The 16,482-nt window shown below is 46.0% G+C and overlaps 1 protein-coding gene across 4 annotated transcripts in view; it reads left to right on the top strand.

The window, feature by feature from the left end:
• The first annotated feature begins 802 nt into the window (after window positions 1-802).
• pomgnt2 (protein O-linked mannose N-acetylglucosaminyltransferase 2 (beta 1,4-)) overlaps window positions 803-16,482 on the top strand; it is a 30,042-nt gene continuing 14,362 nt past the window's right edge. The window contains exons 1-3 of one of the 4 annotated variants that reach the window (XM_059973169.1): window positions 803-888; window positions 4,322-4,422; window positions 13,246-13,335. The gene's annotated coding sequence lies outside the window, so the exon portion shown is untranslated. The other 3 variants (XM_059973177.1, XM_059973187.1, XM_059973193.1) reach the window with 3 other exon arrangements.

Here is a 16,482-nt window from a genome sequence, read left to right as displayed (position 1 = left end):
TGGCATTACTCAAGTAATGCAGTGAGCAGCGGGATGATGAGTGAGTTGGACATTGACTGAGTTCGAGTTGAAGATGACAAAACAGGTCTGAAGGTAATGAAAGTGGGGGAAAGAGAAGGTGCGCAGGGCAGAATGACCGAGGCGGGGGCGGAGATTGGGAAAATGAGAAGGGCAAGTTAGTGATCTTGGACTTCAGGGGCTCGCCTCAAGGTCAGGCAGAGCACGGACGTTGCGAGCCTCACTCAGCCTGAGACCGTGGATGTGATCGGCGGAGCGGGGACGGGTGCTGTGACAACCTGCCCGACCTCTAATATAGACAAGATGCGGGCCACGGGTCAGCAGCAGTGGACAGAGATGATTTCTCTCCCCAGGCATTGTAAACAATTTATCGGGGGGGGGGGTCCCGTTTCACAAGTGAGTGGCGGGCCGGGTCACGCCACGGGTCTGCAGCAGTGGACAGAGATGATTTCTCTCCCCAGGCATTGTAAACAATTTATCGGGGGGGGGGGGGGTCCCGTTTCACAAGTGAGTGGCGGGCCGGGTCACGTCACGGGTCAGCAGCAGTGGACAGAGATGATTTCTCTCCCCAGGCATTGTAAACAATTTATCTGGGGGGGGGGGTCCCGTTTCACAAGTGAGTGGCGGGCCGGGTCACGCCACGGGTCTGCAGCAGTGGACAGAGATGATTTCTCTCCCCAGGCATTGTAAACAATTTATCTGGGGGGGGGGGGGTGTCCCGTTTCACAAGTGAGTGGCGGGCCGGGTCACGTCACGTCACGTCACGGGCGGCAGCGTGTGACGTGTCGGCGGCGGGAGGCCGTGTCCCGTGTTGTGTCGCTGCGGTGCGCCGCGCCGCGCCGGGCCTGCGATTTCTGTGCAGGCGCCAGAGTAAGTGTACCGGAGCAGGCGGGTAGTCTTTTCGCGACACAGGTGCACCGCAGCTTTTGATATGAAGTGCAATCTTTCGATTCTAATGTATGAGTGTTTGATGCAACATGCCAGGCATCGTATGCGTTATGATCCAATGCATATGATTGATGTTCATCTAATTATGCTGTGCTTAACTGATAGGACTGATGTTATTAGCAAGGTAACCCGGATCTGTGCGTTCAATGGATGCTGCCTCAGGTAGAACAGGGGCAAACGTGTGTGGTGATTGATAACGGCCCACTTAAGGACCTGATGCTTTCTGCAGAGAACCCACTGCCGGAGGCCTAAGCAAATGAGTGCCTCCCACTCGGGCTCTCTCTTTCGTGCACCTGGCGCTGTTATTTCGTGAGGAGAGGGAATTGCTTCAAAGGGAATATGTAAAAGTCCTTATTTCCATGGTTTGACGATATGGCAATCTGTAATGGGCTGATAGGAAAATTTCAATACAATCCATCCAATCAGTAGTCCAAAAGCAAATAATTGCAGATGCTGGGAATGTGAAATAAAACAGAAAATTCGAGAAATACTCAGCAGGGCAGAGAGAAACATGTCAAGTCGATTATCTTTTACCAGTGGTCTGCCGCTGAAATGTTAAACAGTTTAAGCTGTCTTCTATGCTAGCAATTGTAAGTTAATGTACCTCCTCTCATTTACTGCTGTAATATTAAAGGGACATGTAGCTGAACGACAGCAATGCTTTACAAGTGAGATAACCCAGCTGCAAAGCCTCAAGACTATTAGTATAATACTCATCTACATCCAACTAAACTTCCCAAAACCCAAGTTGTTTGTCATTTGATAAATTAATTTAAAGATCAGTTATCACTACTTTAATGTGACCAAATTGAATATACCCAAACATTGAATGATGCAAATAGATGTTGTAATATGGTTTAGAGCTTTTTTTTCTTACCACAGTTCATCTTTAGTCTCTATTATATAGTATATTCACCAATTATACTCACTCAATTATATTCACCACATTTTCATCTATTCCCATTTTTCAAAAAATATTTCCATGTAAAGGATGTGAACTGGAAGACTATGATTTTCATTCCCCTTTTGCAGGCCATGATGAGCTTTAGTTATTACCTCTTTCCTCTCTCACTGTAAGAGTGTGTTTTGCTGTGGGCAAGATGAGATTGCTGAAGCATGTTGTATACAAATTGGGGATAGGAATGGTTTGATTATAGAAGTTGGCCTAATTCAAGCATGTGACCAGTTCCAACTTTCTCTCTTAATGCTTTTGTCTTTTTTATGGGAAGAAGGTGGTTTCATTAAGCCAATATTGAAATTGTCCTGGGGTGGGGCTAGTGCTTAATGAATAACTGTAATTGGGTAGGCTGTTTTATGAAGCATGTCCAATTTTGGCTTCAATGGAACAGAATATCAGAGGGCATATGAAACCAGTTGTTAATCTGGGGAAGAAATAATGTATCAAATTTTGTATCATTACGTGCCATTACGTGTACCATACCTTTGTATCCTGTGCTCTTTTTAAGACAACTGATTATATGAATAGATGCGAAACAGTTGGCTCCTCCAACAAGTTTTGTCAGTTATTGCTTCTCTTTATTTCCACTCTGTTGCCCTATTTTGTTTTTCTAAGCCTTAATACACTTTACCTAACAAGCTCTTATTTTGAAGTTGACTGCCAGCCACGACAGCTCTTTGGAAGAATTCCAGAGTTCTCTTATTCTTTGCACGAGAAGCACTTCCTGGCATCATCTCTGAATGGCCAAGTTTTCACTTAATTCTATGCTCCTTTGTCCCAAACTTTCACACTAGAAGAAATAATTTACCATGATCTGTCCTAAAGAACCCTTTAATCAATCATCTTGTATGTCGTAGATTGTCACCCTTTAATCTCTCTTATTTTTCTTTGCAAACAAACCTTATAGTTTAACACTTTTAGTCATGTCTGCTGGTGACTCTTCAGGGCAACAATTTGCTTGCCCCTGAGGCCAATGCTACTTTATAACTTGCATTGGTCAAAAATGAACACAGTGAAGTTGATGGGACCAGTATTGAGCAGATTTCTGAACAGACAATGAATCCGTGAACATGAGCTCACTGCTTTTTCCTCTCCTTTTGCACTACTTATTTAATTTATTTTTTTAAATATATACTCAATGTAATTTATAGCTTTTTATTATTTTGTATTGCAGTGTACTGCTGCCACAGAACAACAAATTCCAAGATGTGTGCCAGTGATATTAAATCTGATTCTAGTTTTTAACTATTTGAATAACATTCTGATTTGTTTCTGGTCTACCTTTGATGGTTTCACACATTTTTTCATCCATCTGCCACCATTTTCCTTACTTTGTTAATCTGAAAATGTAGATCTGCAACCTCTGTAGCCATGTTTACTGTTTTGCCACATCACCTAACAATACTCAGCAAACATATTCAAATAGTTTTAACTCTCCACCCCTTTAGCAAAGCCATTTAAAAATTAACCAACAATCTGTGTCACAAATACAAATGTGGCGATGCCACTGATGTAATTTTCCATGGTCCATTCTTCCTGTCATCTTCCAGCCACTACCCTGTCCAAGCCAATAGACAGTTCCAATTCCATCTGAAGTCAGAGATCTGGAACTAGTTGAATGCTTTCTGTGTATTTCTTTCTAATATTCTTAGACAGAATGTATTTTGTGTACGGAATAGCTATTTTCTGCATCCAGCATGCCAATTGCTCCATCTTTGGAGGCTGATGTTTATGTTACTCTCCTAACTCTTGGGGAAAAAGCCTGATCGGTGGATCCAGCCTCTGATTGTTAGCCGGATTTGCAGACTTGCACGCTCTGCTGTCTGGAGTCTGAATGTTCTTCCAGTGACTATGTGGGATTTCTCCCATGTCCCAAATACGTGTGGGTTGATGTGTTAATTGGCTGCTGTGGATTGTCCCTAGTGTGTAGGTGAATGATAGAATTTAGAGAGGGTGATGAAAATGTGGAGACAATAAAATGGGATTTGTGGAAATCGAAGCTTCGGGGGCAAAATAGATTTTACACAACTGTTCAAGCTGTGTGATTCTATTCTAAAAAATTAGCTCACGTAGTAAATGATTTAGGGAAATTAAATTATGGAGAGATGCTTTCACAGAGACATTGGATTCATTGTACACTGGGCTAACATATCCTATTGGAACACCATCATATGACAACTTTCAATAACTCCTGAATTACTGTGAGCATTTTGTTCCATTATGTGATGTGTATGGTAGTTGACTCTGTGATGGGGGATGTCTAATTCCTTCCCCATCTGTAGGGTGCCTTGCTTGAAGCAATAATGTTTGATTTCTGCAATAAATTGAGCTTCAAATGCATGTATGTTCTGCTAATTCCTGCATCTGATCTTTCCTCGTCCACTTTGTCCACATTAGCTCTAGGGGCGGCTGAATCAGAGATGCTGCCTGATGACTGAAAGACTAGAAAGGAAATGAAAGCACCGCCCAATCTGTCTGCTGTTGCCAAGCAAACACTGGTAAGGCTGCAATAGATATTAACATCCAGCGTTAGAAACAGACCCGCACAAACAAACATAATCTAACAATAATCTGTAGTTAACTGCAAACAATGGATACATGTTAAATAGATAATTGATCATTAAATAGTTAACATTATGAGCTGAGTGATTTTTAAGAAAACACGGTAGTTTGATAGTCACCATTACTAATAATAGCATTTTATTCCAGATGTTACTTAATTCCCCAGTTGTTGAGGTGAGATCATTATCCCAGGAAAAACTGGCATTCTAGGTGTAAACACAAGAGACTGCAGATGCTGGAAATCTCGAGCAACAGACAAAATACTGGAAGAATTCGGCCAGCTTTATTAGATTAGTCCATAAGACATAGGAGCAGGAGCAGAATTAGACCATTCAGCCCATCAAGACTGCACTGCCATTCCTACTCTCCATCTTCTGCAACCTTTGTCACTTCCGTCTACCACCTCTCAGCTTCTCGCCATACCCCGTTGATGCCCTGACTGATAAGGAAATGATTAGCTTCCGCCTTAAATGTACGCACGGACTTGGCCTTTACCATAGTCTGTGGCTGAGCATTCCACAGATTACTGTTCTGGCTAAAAAAATTCCTCTTTACCTCTGTTCTAAAAGGTTGCCCCTGAATTTTGAGGCTATGCCCTCTAGTTCTGGATACCTTTCAATGTGATACCCCCAAATGTTTTCAAATTCCAGTGAGTACAAGTCCAAAGCTACTAAACACTCCTCATATGTTAACCCCTTCATTCCCGCAATCATCCTTGTGAACCTCCTTTGGACTCTCTCCAATGACAATGCATCCTATCTGAGATGTGGATGACAATATTCCAAGTGCGGCCTGACCAGTGTCTTATAAAGGCTCAGCATCATCTCCATCTTCTGCAACCTTTGTCACTTCCAATTATCGCCTCCCGGCTTCTTGCATCATTCCCCCCGCCCCCACCCTCACCTGGACGCATCCTCACCTGCCACTTCTTGGTCCTCTCTTCCCTCTGTTCTCATTAAGAGGCTTTCTATTCCAGGATATATCCAACGTCCTCTTTCAAAAAACAGGTTTGCACTTCCACTGCTACCAATGGAGCCCACATTTTTTCTATTTCCCATGTATCTACCCTCTCCCCCTCTTTCCTGCCAAATGCAACAGGGATTGAATTCCCCTGCTCCTTACTTTTCACCCCATACGCCTGCGCAGCCAGCATATCATTCTACGTAACTTCTGCCACTTCCCACAGGATCCCGCCAACAGGCATAGCCTCCCCTTGCCATCCCCTATCTGCTTTCACGCAGGGACTGCTCTCCGTGACTTCTTGTCTGCTAGCCCTCCCCACTTCTCTTTGCAGCCACTTATCCCTGTAGCCATGCCTGCCCCTCCAGCTCCGCCCTCTCCACCATTTAGGGCCCTAAACAATCCTTCCAAGTAAGGCAGTCCTTCACTTCTGAATTCATTGGCATTATTTATTGTGGTTCGGATCAGTTAGAAGAATTGCACAAATCTGACGTCAGATACAACGGACAACCAATCATTTATTGCATATGGTGCACCTGGTGTGGCCCTCTTTGCGTTGGTGAAACCTCATGTAGGTTGAAGGATCACTTAAGTCTGTCCAGTGTACCAGCCAGGATCATCCAGCGGCCAGCCATTTTACTTCTACTTCCCATTCTCACACCGACGTGTCTGTCCGCACCCTCCACTACTTGCTAAGTTGAGGCTCAATACATATTCGAGGAACAACCCCTCCTCGTATTCTGCCTTAGTAGTCTCCAACATGATGGCATAAACATTGATTTCTCCAACTTCTGGTAACCACACCCCTCTGCCCCCTTTACCCCTTCTTCCACTGGCCCATATCACCATATCGTTACTTAACCCCACTCTCTCAATCTGTCGTTCACCCAACACTCCTCCCATCAGTTCTCCCCTCCCTTTATTCCATGCTCCACTGTCCTCTTTTCTCAGATTTCAACTTCTTCTGCCCTTTGGCACTTCCTGCTACCACCTGCCACTCTTCCCCATCCTTGCCCATAACCCTTTCATTTGAGTTCACCGAAGGTGAGTCAATCCCTGCTCCGCCCCTTCTCTCCACATTTTCATAGCATCTGTCTCTCCTCCTTCCAATCCTGATGACGGTCTTGACCTGAAATTTTGACTGTCTCTTTCCCTCCATTGATGCTGCCTGACATGAGTTTCTCTAGTTTCTTGTGTTGCACCATTCTAGATGTGCTGTGATTAATTCTCACAAATACCTCTGTGTTTATCTTATTGCTGGAGGTACTCTGAGCAAATATTATTTAAAGGAAGTTACATATTACAGATATTGAAAATTGTCTTTAAGGGTATCAGTTTGCAATACCTTTGAGAACTGTTGTACAGTTGTCACCTGATACCAAAAACCAGAATAGGGAAATGTCAATCTTTCCCAGTTACCAAACCTTCCCAAATTACTCTGAGTATGAGGACTGATCACCTTTTTTGTTGTTAGAAAATAATGGTCTGCCTCTGACTATTTGCTCACCACTTTTAGTGCCATAGATTACACAAATGTATGTGTAGGGAGAGCGGTGTAACTCTCAACTTTGTTTCCAATCTCAGGATTTATGCTCTCCATCTGTTCCCTTTTTTCCCTATCCCAGTTCCTCCTACACCCACCACTGGCCCCCATCGTTCTGTGTCTTCCTCCAGCTCCTCCAATTCCATCTTCCCATCACCCACACCTTCCTGCCACTGGAATGGAAAGAGTGTGGTGGTGATGGGCAGATGGAATTGGAGGACAACTTGCTCCACTGTTCACACTCTCCCATTTGATTCTATGCTCCACCTTCCTCTCCTGTCAGATTCCATCATTTTTCAGCACTTTGTCACCTCCACCTAGCAGCCATCAGCCTGTCACTATTTCCACACATCCCTCCTCAACCTGCCTATCAGCCCCCTTCACCAGGATCCACCTATTGCTTACCAGCCCTTGCTCCAGCCATTTCTCTCACTCTTTGTACTGACTAATTCCCCTCTGCTTTTTAGACTGGATGAAGGGTCTCAACACTGAAACGTCAGCTCTCCATTTTGCTCCACAGATGCTCCACTGAGTTCCTTCAGCATTTTAGACAATAGATAATAGGTACAGAAGTAGACCATTCGGCCCTTCGAGCCTGCACCGCCATTCTGAGATCATGGCTGATCATCTACTATCAATACCCGGTTCCTGCCTTGTCCCCATATCCCATATCCATAAGATACCTATCTAGCTCCTCCTTGAAAGCATCCAGAGAATTGGCCTTCGCAGCCTTCCGAGGCAGTGCATTCCAGACTCCCACAACTCTCTGGGAGAAGTTGTTTTTCCTTAACTCTGTCCTAAATGACCTACCCCTTATTCTCAAACCATGCCCTCTGGTACTGGACTCTCCCAGCATCTGGAACATATTTCCTGCTTCTATCTTGTCCAATCCCTTAATAATCTTATCGTTTATTGTTAATCTTGTTAATCTCTTGTTTATTGTTCCCATTTTCATTCTACTTAAACCCAGGTACCACATGTTCATGCGTTTTAAGAAAATAAAATGGAGCCCAATGTGGCTAAGTGTTGTAGAGCAGAAGAGAGGGTAATGAAACTGGAGAGGTGTTGAATAGAAAGGAGAGGGAGGAGGTGTGTTGAAAAGTAGTCTTGTCAGCCGAGGAGGTGTGGGAATGAGTGATGCTATAAGCTAATGTTTCCTTTGAACTGTAAATTAATGTAATTAATTACTCTGCAGTTCTGCAGTTCTGCCATATGAGGTGGCGAACCTGGGGCACTTAAGCCCAAGAATGCACACACAATACCTTTGTAAGCACGCATCATGCAGTGCTGCCCCTCAATGCTTTATACCTTATCCATTTTATTAAAAATATGTAATGATTATCTTTACTGGCAAACAGAGCAGCGAATGGTTTTTTATCGACTGAGAGCAATTAGACGGTTTCACAGGGAACATCTCATGCTGGCTTGGCGCGAGCTAGAGAACATGTGGCATTGGATGATACATTTTGAAATCCTCACAGACCTGATGTACACATCAGTATTTCAACTGTAAGCAGTTACAATAGAAATTGTTCTTTTCCAATTGTCTTTTTAAAAGGTTAGTATTAATATTTGCAACAGGTTTTCTAAAATGCTTCTTTTATATCAATGTCTCTGTTATACTTTTTATTAATAATAAAATAGTGAATACATGTAAATAACCAACAGGTCAACCTTTTTCTTTAAAAATCCATAATTATTGTTACTAATTCATTGATCAAAGATAATCTCTGCTCGAAATTACCATGGCAAGCTAGAGATTATCAGCAATCAAAATCAAGTTTAATATCATTGGCGTATATTGTGGAATCTCTTGTCCCGTGACAGCTGTACATATGTAATAAGTAGTGCAAAAAGAGAGAGAATATAAAAAGTAAAATTAGTGAGGTAGTGTTCATGGATTCATTGTCCACTTAGAAAGCTGATGGCAGAGAGGTAGAAGGTGCTCCTGAAACATTGAGTGTGCATCTTCAGGTTCCTGTTCATGGTAGCATTGAGAGGAGGGCGTGTCCTGGGTATTGGGGGTCCTTAATGATGGATGCCGCCTTTTGTGGCATCGCCCATTGAAGGCCTCCTCGATGCTGAGGAAGCTAGTGCCCATGATGAAGTTGGTGGAGCTTACAGCTTTCCGCAGCTTTTTCTGATCCTGTGCAGTGGCCCCTCCATAGCAACCAGTTAGAATGCTGTCCACAGTACATCTGTAGAAATTTTCCACTCCTGCAGAGTTTAAGAAATGTGAGAGGTGACTTTATTATACAAATTGAGCTTGACAGGCTGACAGGTAGGAGGCTGCGAGAATGATCCCCCTGGATGTGGTGCCTAGAAGCAGGGTTCACAGGTCTCAAAGTTTGGGATAGGTCATTTGGGGCTAAGGGGACAATACCTAACTTCCCCTTCTTACATGGATTCATCTATCACCCACCACCTTCTCTCCCTCTTGCTATTGTGGTGACCCACTCACAAATAGCCAGCGCGCAGGGGGAGACTTTGGTAATGCACCTCTGACGTCATTTCTGCCCAGAGAGGGCGGGCGCTAGGGATTAAATGCCAGCGCCGCAAAGTTTGAATAAACTAGTCTCGAAACGGCTTACCAACTGCGTGTCGTCTCTAGCTCTGTAGGTGCTACATTGGTGACCCCGATGGTCCAAATGAGATTTGGACCAAAGATGACCGACTCTTCATCTGTTCACGCAGTTTCGCTAAAGCTGCCAACTTTCTAGACACTGCGACCACGCGTGTGGTTTAGCCAAGCAGAAGCCCAGTTCAAGATTCGGCAGATATCCTCTGATTCCACGTGTTTCTACCACGTGGTGAGCGCCCTTGACCAGGAGACGGCCGCCCAGGTTGCGGATTTCATACAGTCGCCCCCGGAAGAAGGCAAATATGAAGCATTCAAAGCACTGCTCATTGGGACCTTTGGCCTCTTGTAGCATGAGTGGGGTGCCCGCCTGCTTCACCTGGATGGTTGGGGAGGCAGACTGCCATTAGCATTGATGAATGAGATTCTGGCCCTGGCTGATGGACACAAGCCCTGCCTCATTTTCGAGCAAGCATTCCTGGAGCAACTGCCCGAGGACATACATCTACTGCTGGCCGACACAGATTTCAGTGACCCCTGGAAGGTGGTGGCCCAGGCAGACGTGCTGTGGAAAGCCAAGAGGGAGAGCGTGGCGTCCGTCGGTCAGATTACCAGGCCACGCACCCAACAGCAGACCAGCCCAGGGGGGCGCACACAACACAGAGGCAGGAGTGAGGAGGTCAGTGAACAGTGGTGTTTCTACCACCAGGGGTGGGGCACAAAAGCCTGCTGTTGTTGCCTGCCCTGCAAGGGCCAGGGCCAGGGAGAGCTGGTGCTATTGACTATGGCGGCTGGCCACCAGGACAGCCTCCTGTACGTCCGGGACAAACAGTCGAGATGCCGTTTCTTGGTCGACACCGGAGCAGAAATCAGCATCTTGCCCCTGATGTGGTACGACACCCGCAACAGGAAGCCATGACCCACCCTGAGGGCCGCAAATGGCAGCACGATATGAACCTATGGCACTCGCACAGTGTAGCTGCAGTTCAACGCCAGCTGGTTCAGGTGGGACTTCACACTGGCTGCGGTGGCCCAACCACTCCTGGGGGCGGACTTCTTGCGAGCTCACAGCCTGCTGGTCGACTTGCAAGGGAAAAGACTGGTACATGCCGAGACTTTCCAGACATTCTCCCTGGGTGAAGCCAAGTTGCCGGCCCCACACCTGGACTCCATCACGCTATCGAACAACGAATTCACCAGAATCCTGGTGGAGTTTCCATTGATTCTGGCACCGCAGTTCACAGCAGCCATGCCCAGACATGGGGTACAGCACCACATCCCGCGCAAGGGATGCAAGGGTAAAGGCAAGGACATTACTTGGGACGAGGAGGCCATAGCAGCTTTCTTTAAAGCCAAGGAAGCCTTGGCAGATGCTGCGATGCTGGTGCACCCCAGAACGGACGTTCCGACCGCCCTCACGGTGGACACATCCGACACAGCAGTTGGTGGGGTGCAGAAGCAGCTCATCGAGGGGCGCTGGCAACCCCTGGCATTCTTCAGCAAGTACCTACAACCACCCAAACTCAAGTACAGTTCTTTCGACCGGGAGCTGTTGGCACTGTATCTGGCAATCTGGCATTTCAGGTACTTCTTAGAAGGCCACCACATTCACGGATCACAAACCGTTGACCTTTGCGTTCACAAAGGTGTCCGATCCCTGGTCGGCTCGCCAGCAGCGACATCTGTCCTACGTATCCGAGTACACGACGGACATCCATCATGTCTCGGGAAAGGACAACGTTATGGCGGACGCACTCTCCAGGCCCTGTCCCTGGGGGTGGACTATGCAGCACTGACAGAGGCGCAGCAAGCAGATGACGAGATGCCCAGCTATAGGACCGCAGTCTCGGGTTTTCGACTCCATACACGGTTTGGCGCACCCATCTATCAGGACAACCGTCCGGCTGGTCTCCAGCAAGTTCACGTGGCACAAACTTCGCAAGCAGGTCAGTGAATGGGCCAGAACATGCACGCAGTGCCAAACAGCCAAGGTGCAGCGGCACACTAAAGCCCCGCCGCAGCAGTTCGAACCCACCCACCGGAGGTTCGACCACATTCATGTGGATATCGTGGGCCCCCTACCAGTGTCCCGAGGAGCGCGGTACCTCCTAACTATGGTAGACCAGTTCATGAGGTGGCCAGAGGTGGTCCCGCTCACCGACACATCTGCTGATTCCTGCGCCCGAGCACTGATCGCAACCTGGGTAGCATGTTTCAGGGTACCGGCCCACATTACCTCTGACAGAGGTGCCCAGTTCACCTCCAGCCTGTGGTTGGCTGTGGCTAGCCTGTTGGGAACGCAGCTGCACCACACAACTGCCTACCACCCACAGTCGAACGGACTAGTGGAACACTTCCACTATCACTTGAAGTCAGCTCTCATGGCCCGCCTGAGAGGATCTAACTGGGTGGACGAGCTTCCCTGGGTCCTCCTTGGAATTCGCACAGCGCCCAAAGAGGATCTGCATGCCTCGTCGGCTGAGTTGGTGTACAGCGCGCCCCTGGCCGTACCGGGAGAGTTCATACCAGCCCCAAGGGGGCAAGAGGAAGAACCCACAGCAGTCCTGGACAGACCATGCAAAAGGCTCGGCAACCTGACCCCCGTGCCAACTTCACAGCACTGACAGACCCCGACCTATGTACCCAAAGACCTGCAGGACTGTAAGTTTGTGTTTGTACGAAGGGGCGGACACCGGGCACCGCTACAGCGGCCGTACGAGGGGCCATTCAAGGTGATCAACAACAATGGGTCCACGTGTCTTCTGGACATTGGGGGAAAGAGGAGGTTTTCACGGTGGACCGACTCAAACCAGCCCATGTGGACTTGGCGCAGCCGGTCGAGGTTCAGGCACCGCGGCACAGAGGCTGATCCAGTCTGTGGACATTCGGGGGTGTATCGCCGGTTCTGGGGGGGAGGGGTTATGTGGTGACCCACTTTCTGCACAGGCGAACCGGCTCACAAATAGCCAGCGTGCAGGGGGAGACTTTGGTAATGCACCTCTAATGTCATTTCCGCCCGGAGAGGGTGGGCGCTAGGGATTAAATGCCAGCGCTGTGAAGTTTGAATAAACTAGTCTCGAAACGACTTACTGACTGTGTGTTGTCTCTAGCTCTGTATGTAGTACATTGCTACACTACCCTATTATTCTAGCTTCAGCTCTCTTTCTTTCCAGTCCTGAGTAAGGGTCTGTGAACCGTGATAGATCGACTGCAAGAATGTGGCAAGTGTGCCGCCCGCCACTTGATTGTGAGGTGAATTGATTGGCTCTCTCTTTTTGCACAGTTTTTCGAGCGCTCACAGTTTTTGTCTCGTCGTCCTACTGCTCCTTAGTTGTCCTTGCTCTGCACATTTGTAATGGTCTCGGGCTGAAACAGCAACTGTTCATTTTCTTCCATAGATTCTGCCTGACATGCTGACTTCCTCCAGCAATTTTTTTTTGTGTTGCCCCAGATCTCCAGCATCTGCATTCTTTCTTCTGTCTACTATTATAATAGCTTTATATCCTTACCGTCAAACTCTGTAAGGATGGAGCTAGTGAAATTTTAGAATGTACAGTCAAAATGTGAATGTTTAAATTTATTCTCTGTCTAAAACAGTCTATAAGTGTACTGCTTTTTGTGTGTAACAGCATTGAACACCATTTGAATTTATTTTTGTTTTCTCTTTCACTTCTGCAGTTTTGTTGAATGGAGATATAAGTGTAGAAAGCATCAGACCGTGTTAGACCAAAACCTGAATAATTTTCCAGGTCTGAAGAGCTCCATGAGGTAAGTTCAAAGTAATCTTATTATCAAAGTACATATATGTCACCATATATGTAACCCTGACATTCATTTTCTACTCAGTAAATTCATAATGGGATAATGACCATAATAGAAATTGACCTCTACATAAAATGCCTCTAGTAGATTCAAAGGTTCAAAGTACATTTATTATCAAAGTATATATGCAGTATATATGTCTCGGCCCGAAACGTCGACAGCACTTCTCCCTACAGATGCTGCCTACCCTGCTGTGTTCTACCAGCATTTTGTGTGTGTTGTTACACAGAAGCAGGCCCTTTTGCCTAAACCATTTAAAGTGCCTAGTCCCATTGACCCTGCACCCTGACCATTCCTCTCCCATTTGTATACCTATCCAAACTTCTCTTCAATGTTGAAATTGATCCGGCATGTACCACTTGCACTGGCAGATCGTCCACACTCTCAACAACCCTCTGAGTAGTGAAGAGGTTTTCTCTCATGTTCCCCTTAAACTTTACACCTTTTACCATTAACCCATGACCTCTAGTTGTAGTCCCACCTACCCTCAGTGGAAAAAGCATGCTTGCATTTACCCTATCTATACCATATATAATTTTGTATGCCTCTATCAAATCTCCCCTATGTTCCAAGGAGTATGGTCCTAACCTATTCCATCTTTCCAGTCCCGGCAACATCCTCGTGAATTTTCTGTGTACTCTTTCAACTGTATTTGCATCTGCACACAAAACTGCACACACTGCTCCAAATCAGGTCTCACCAATATCTTATATAACTTCAGCATAACATCCCACCTCCTGTACTCAATATAAACAAAGGAAGCTCTGCAGATGCTGGAAATCCAGAGCAACACACACAAAATGCTGGAGGAACTCAGCAGACCAGGCAGCATCTATGGGAAAGAGTAAACAGTTGACGTTTCAGGGCCAAGACCCTTCAGCAGGACTGGGAAAAGAGATGACTCAGAATAAGAAAGTCAGTGGGGTGGAGGAAGAGCCACAAGGCGATAGGTGGAATGGGGGGGGGGGGGTAAAGTAAAGAGCTGATTGGTGAAAGAGGTACAGGGCTGGAGAAGGGAGAATCTGATAGGAGAGGACGGAAGGAAGAAAAGGGAGGAGCACCAGAGGAGGGTGATGGGCAGGTAAGGAGATAAAGTCAGAGAAGGAAATGGGGAATGGTGGTGGTGGGGGGGAGGTTCGTTACTGGAAGTTCGAGAAATCGATGTTTGTGCCATCAGAGTGGAGGCTACCGGGACGGAATATAAGGTGGTGTTCTTCCAACCCGAGTGTGGCCTCATCACGAGAGTAGAGGAGGCCTTGGACAAACAGATCGGAATGGGGAGTGGAATTAAAATGGGTGGCCACTGGGAAATTCTGCCGTTCTTGGTTGTACTCAGTACTTTGATTTATGAAGGCCAGTAGGCTAAAAGCTTTCTTTATGATCCTTTCTACCTGTGATGCCATTTGCAATGATTTATGGACTTGTATTCCCAGGTCCCTTTGCTCTACCGCACTCCTCAGTGCCTGAATGTTCGCTGTGTGAGAACTGGTAACCTGGCTTGGTCCTGCTGAAGCTCAACCCGTTGCACTTTGCAGATGAAATTTAATGCAGACATTTTTCAGCCCATTTTTCCAACTGGTTCACCACTCACTGTGCACTACCTCCCCAATCTTGGTGTCACCTGCCAATTTGTTGATCCAGTTAACCACATTATCATCCAGATCTTTGAAGCAGATAACAAACAGCAACAGACCCAGCATTGATCCCTGCTGCACACCACTAGTCACAGGCCTCCAGTGAGAGAGGCAGCCATCTACCACCAGTCTCTGGCTTCTCCCATAAAGCCAATGTCTCATCCAATTTACTCCCGCATCTTGAATGCCAAATGACTGAACCTTCTTGACCAATCTCCCATGTGGACCTTGTTAAATGGCTTGCTATAATCCAATTAGCCAACATGCACTGCCTTGCTTTCTTCAATTTTCCTGGTAACTTCCTCACAAAACACTGTAAGATTGATTATATATGACCTACCATTGTTACGGATTCAGCAACAATAAATATATAAGTGAGGCAGGGTTTTTTTTTATAACAAATAAAACATTTATTAAACACTGAAAAACAAACCCCCAAAAGTAAACAAACAACTAACATAACCGGAAATCAGCTGCTGTGCGGCAGCTTAAACAGTTCTTAAAGGAATAAAGCAAAAACAGTTCTTAAAGCGATGTTGCAAAAAACAGTTCTTCAAAGTAGTACTGCAAAAGTTCAAAATGCTTACAGTCCATTAAAGGAGAGACTTTTTAGATGATTTAAATTCTCTTTCACGTTGTTTTGTTGTGGTTCCCAGTTGAACTATACTCTTCCCGGAGAATTTACGAAGATGAAAATGAAACGGCTTAAAGGCACTGACCTTTCCTTTACAAAACTGTACCCAACCCTTTCTGCTATTATTTGCAGGGGTTAACACAGGCACAGCCAACGAATTCCTTCCAAATGAGGATCAAACAAGGTCGAACCTGTTTCACCATCGAAATCGACTTTCCTCGACCTTTTAGTTCCTGAACTCCGATCTTCACTTTCCACTGATTTTTAACTGGCAGTGTTATAAAGAAACTGCTGGAAATGACCTTTTAAACTTTAGGCATTAAATCAAACTCCACCTTTCAACCAAACTACGTCATAATATTGGACCTCGTAGTGGCATGGAGTCAAAATGGCAAATCCAGCCACGAACTGCCCCTCCTCACAGGGAGGGGTCCTCCTTTTATACCCTGTGTAAAAAAAACACAACAAAAAAAACCTGTCACATGGCCTCTACTGGCAGGAAAATGACGTCACTCCACCATCACAAGACCACTACCTTAGGTCCAGCATATCTTCAACACCACTGTCACGTGACAAGTACAAGATACCCACGGGTGCATAACCCCGTGCACAAAGTCATGCTAACTATCCCTAATCCGGTCCCCTAGAATACCTTCTACTACTGATATCAGTCTCACTGGCCTATAATTTCCTGGTTTGGTTTTAGAGCCTTGCAGACGAATAATATGCTAAATTGACAAACTCTTCTCTCTCTTCCCACCCCCCATTCCTTCCCCCACTAGATGGTCTTTATCCAGCTGAAAGATAATACAGAACTTATTCGTT

Source organism: Hypanus sabinus, chromosome 1, assembly GCF_030144855.1.
Source record: "Hypanus sabinus isolate sHypSab1 chromosome 1, sHypSab1.hap1, whole genome shotgun sequence".
In the NCBI taxonomy this organism is placed as follows: domain Eukaryota; kingdom Metazoa; phylum Chordata; class Chondrichthyes; order Myliobatiformes; family Dasyatidae; genus Hypanus; species Hypanus sabinus.
The sequence above is the reverse complement of the archived record's forward strand: the minus strand, read 5'-3'. Positions and strand labels throughout refer to the sequence as shown.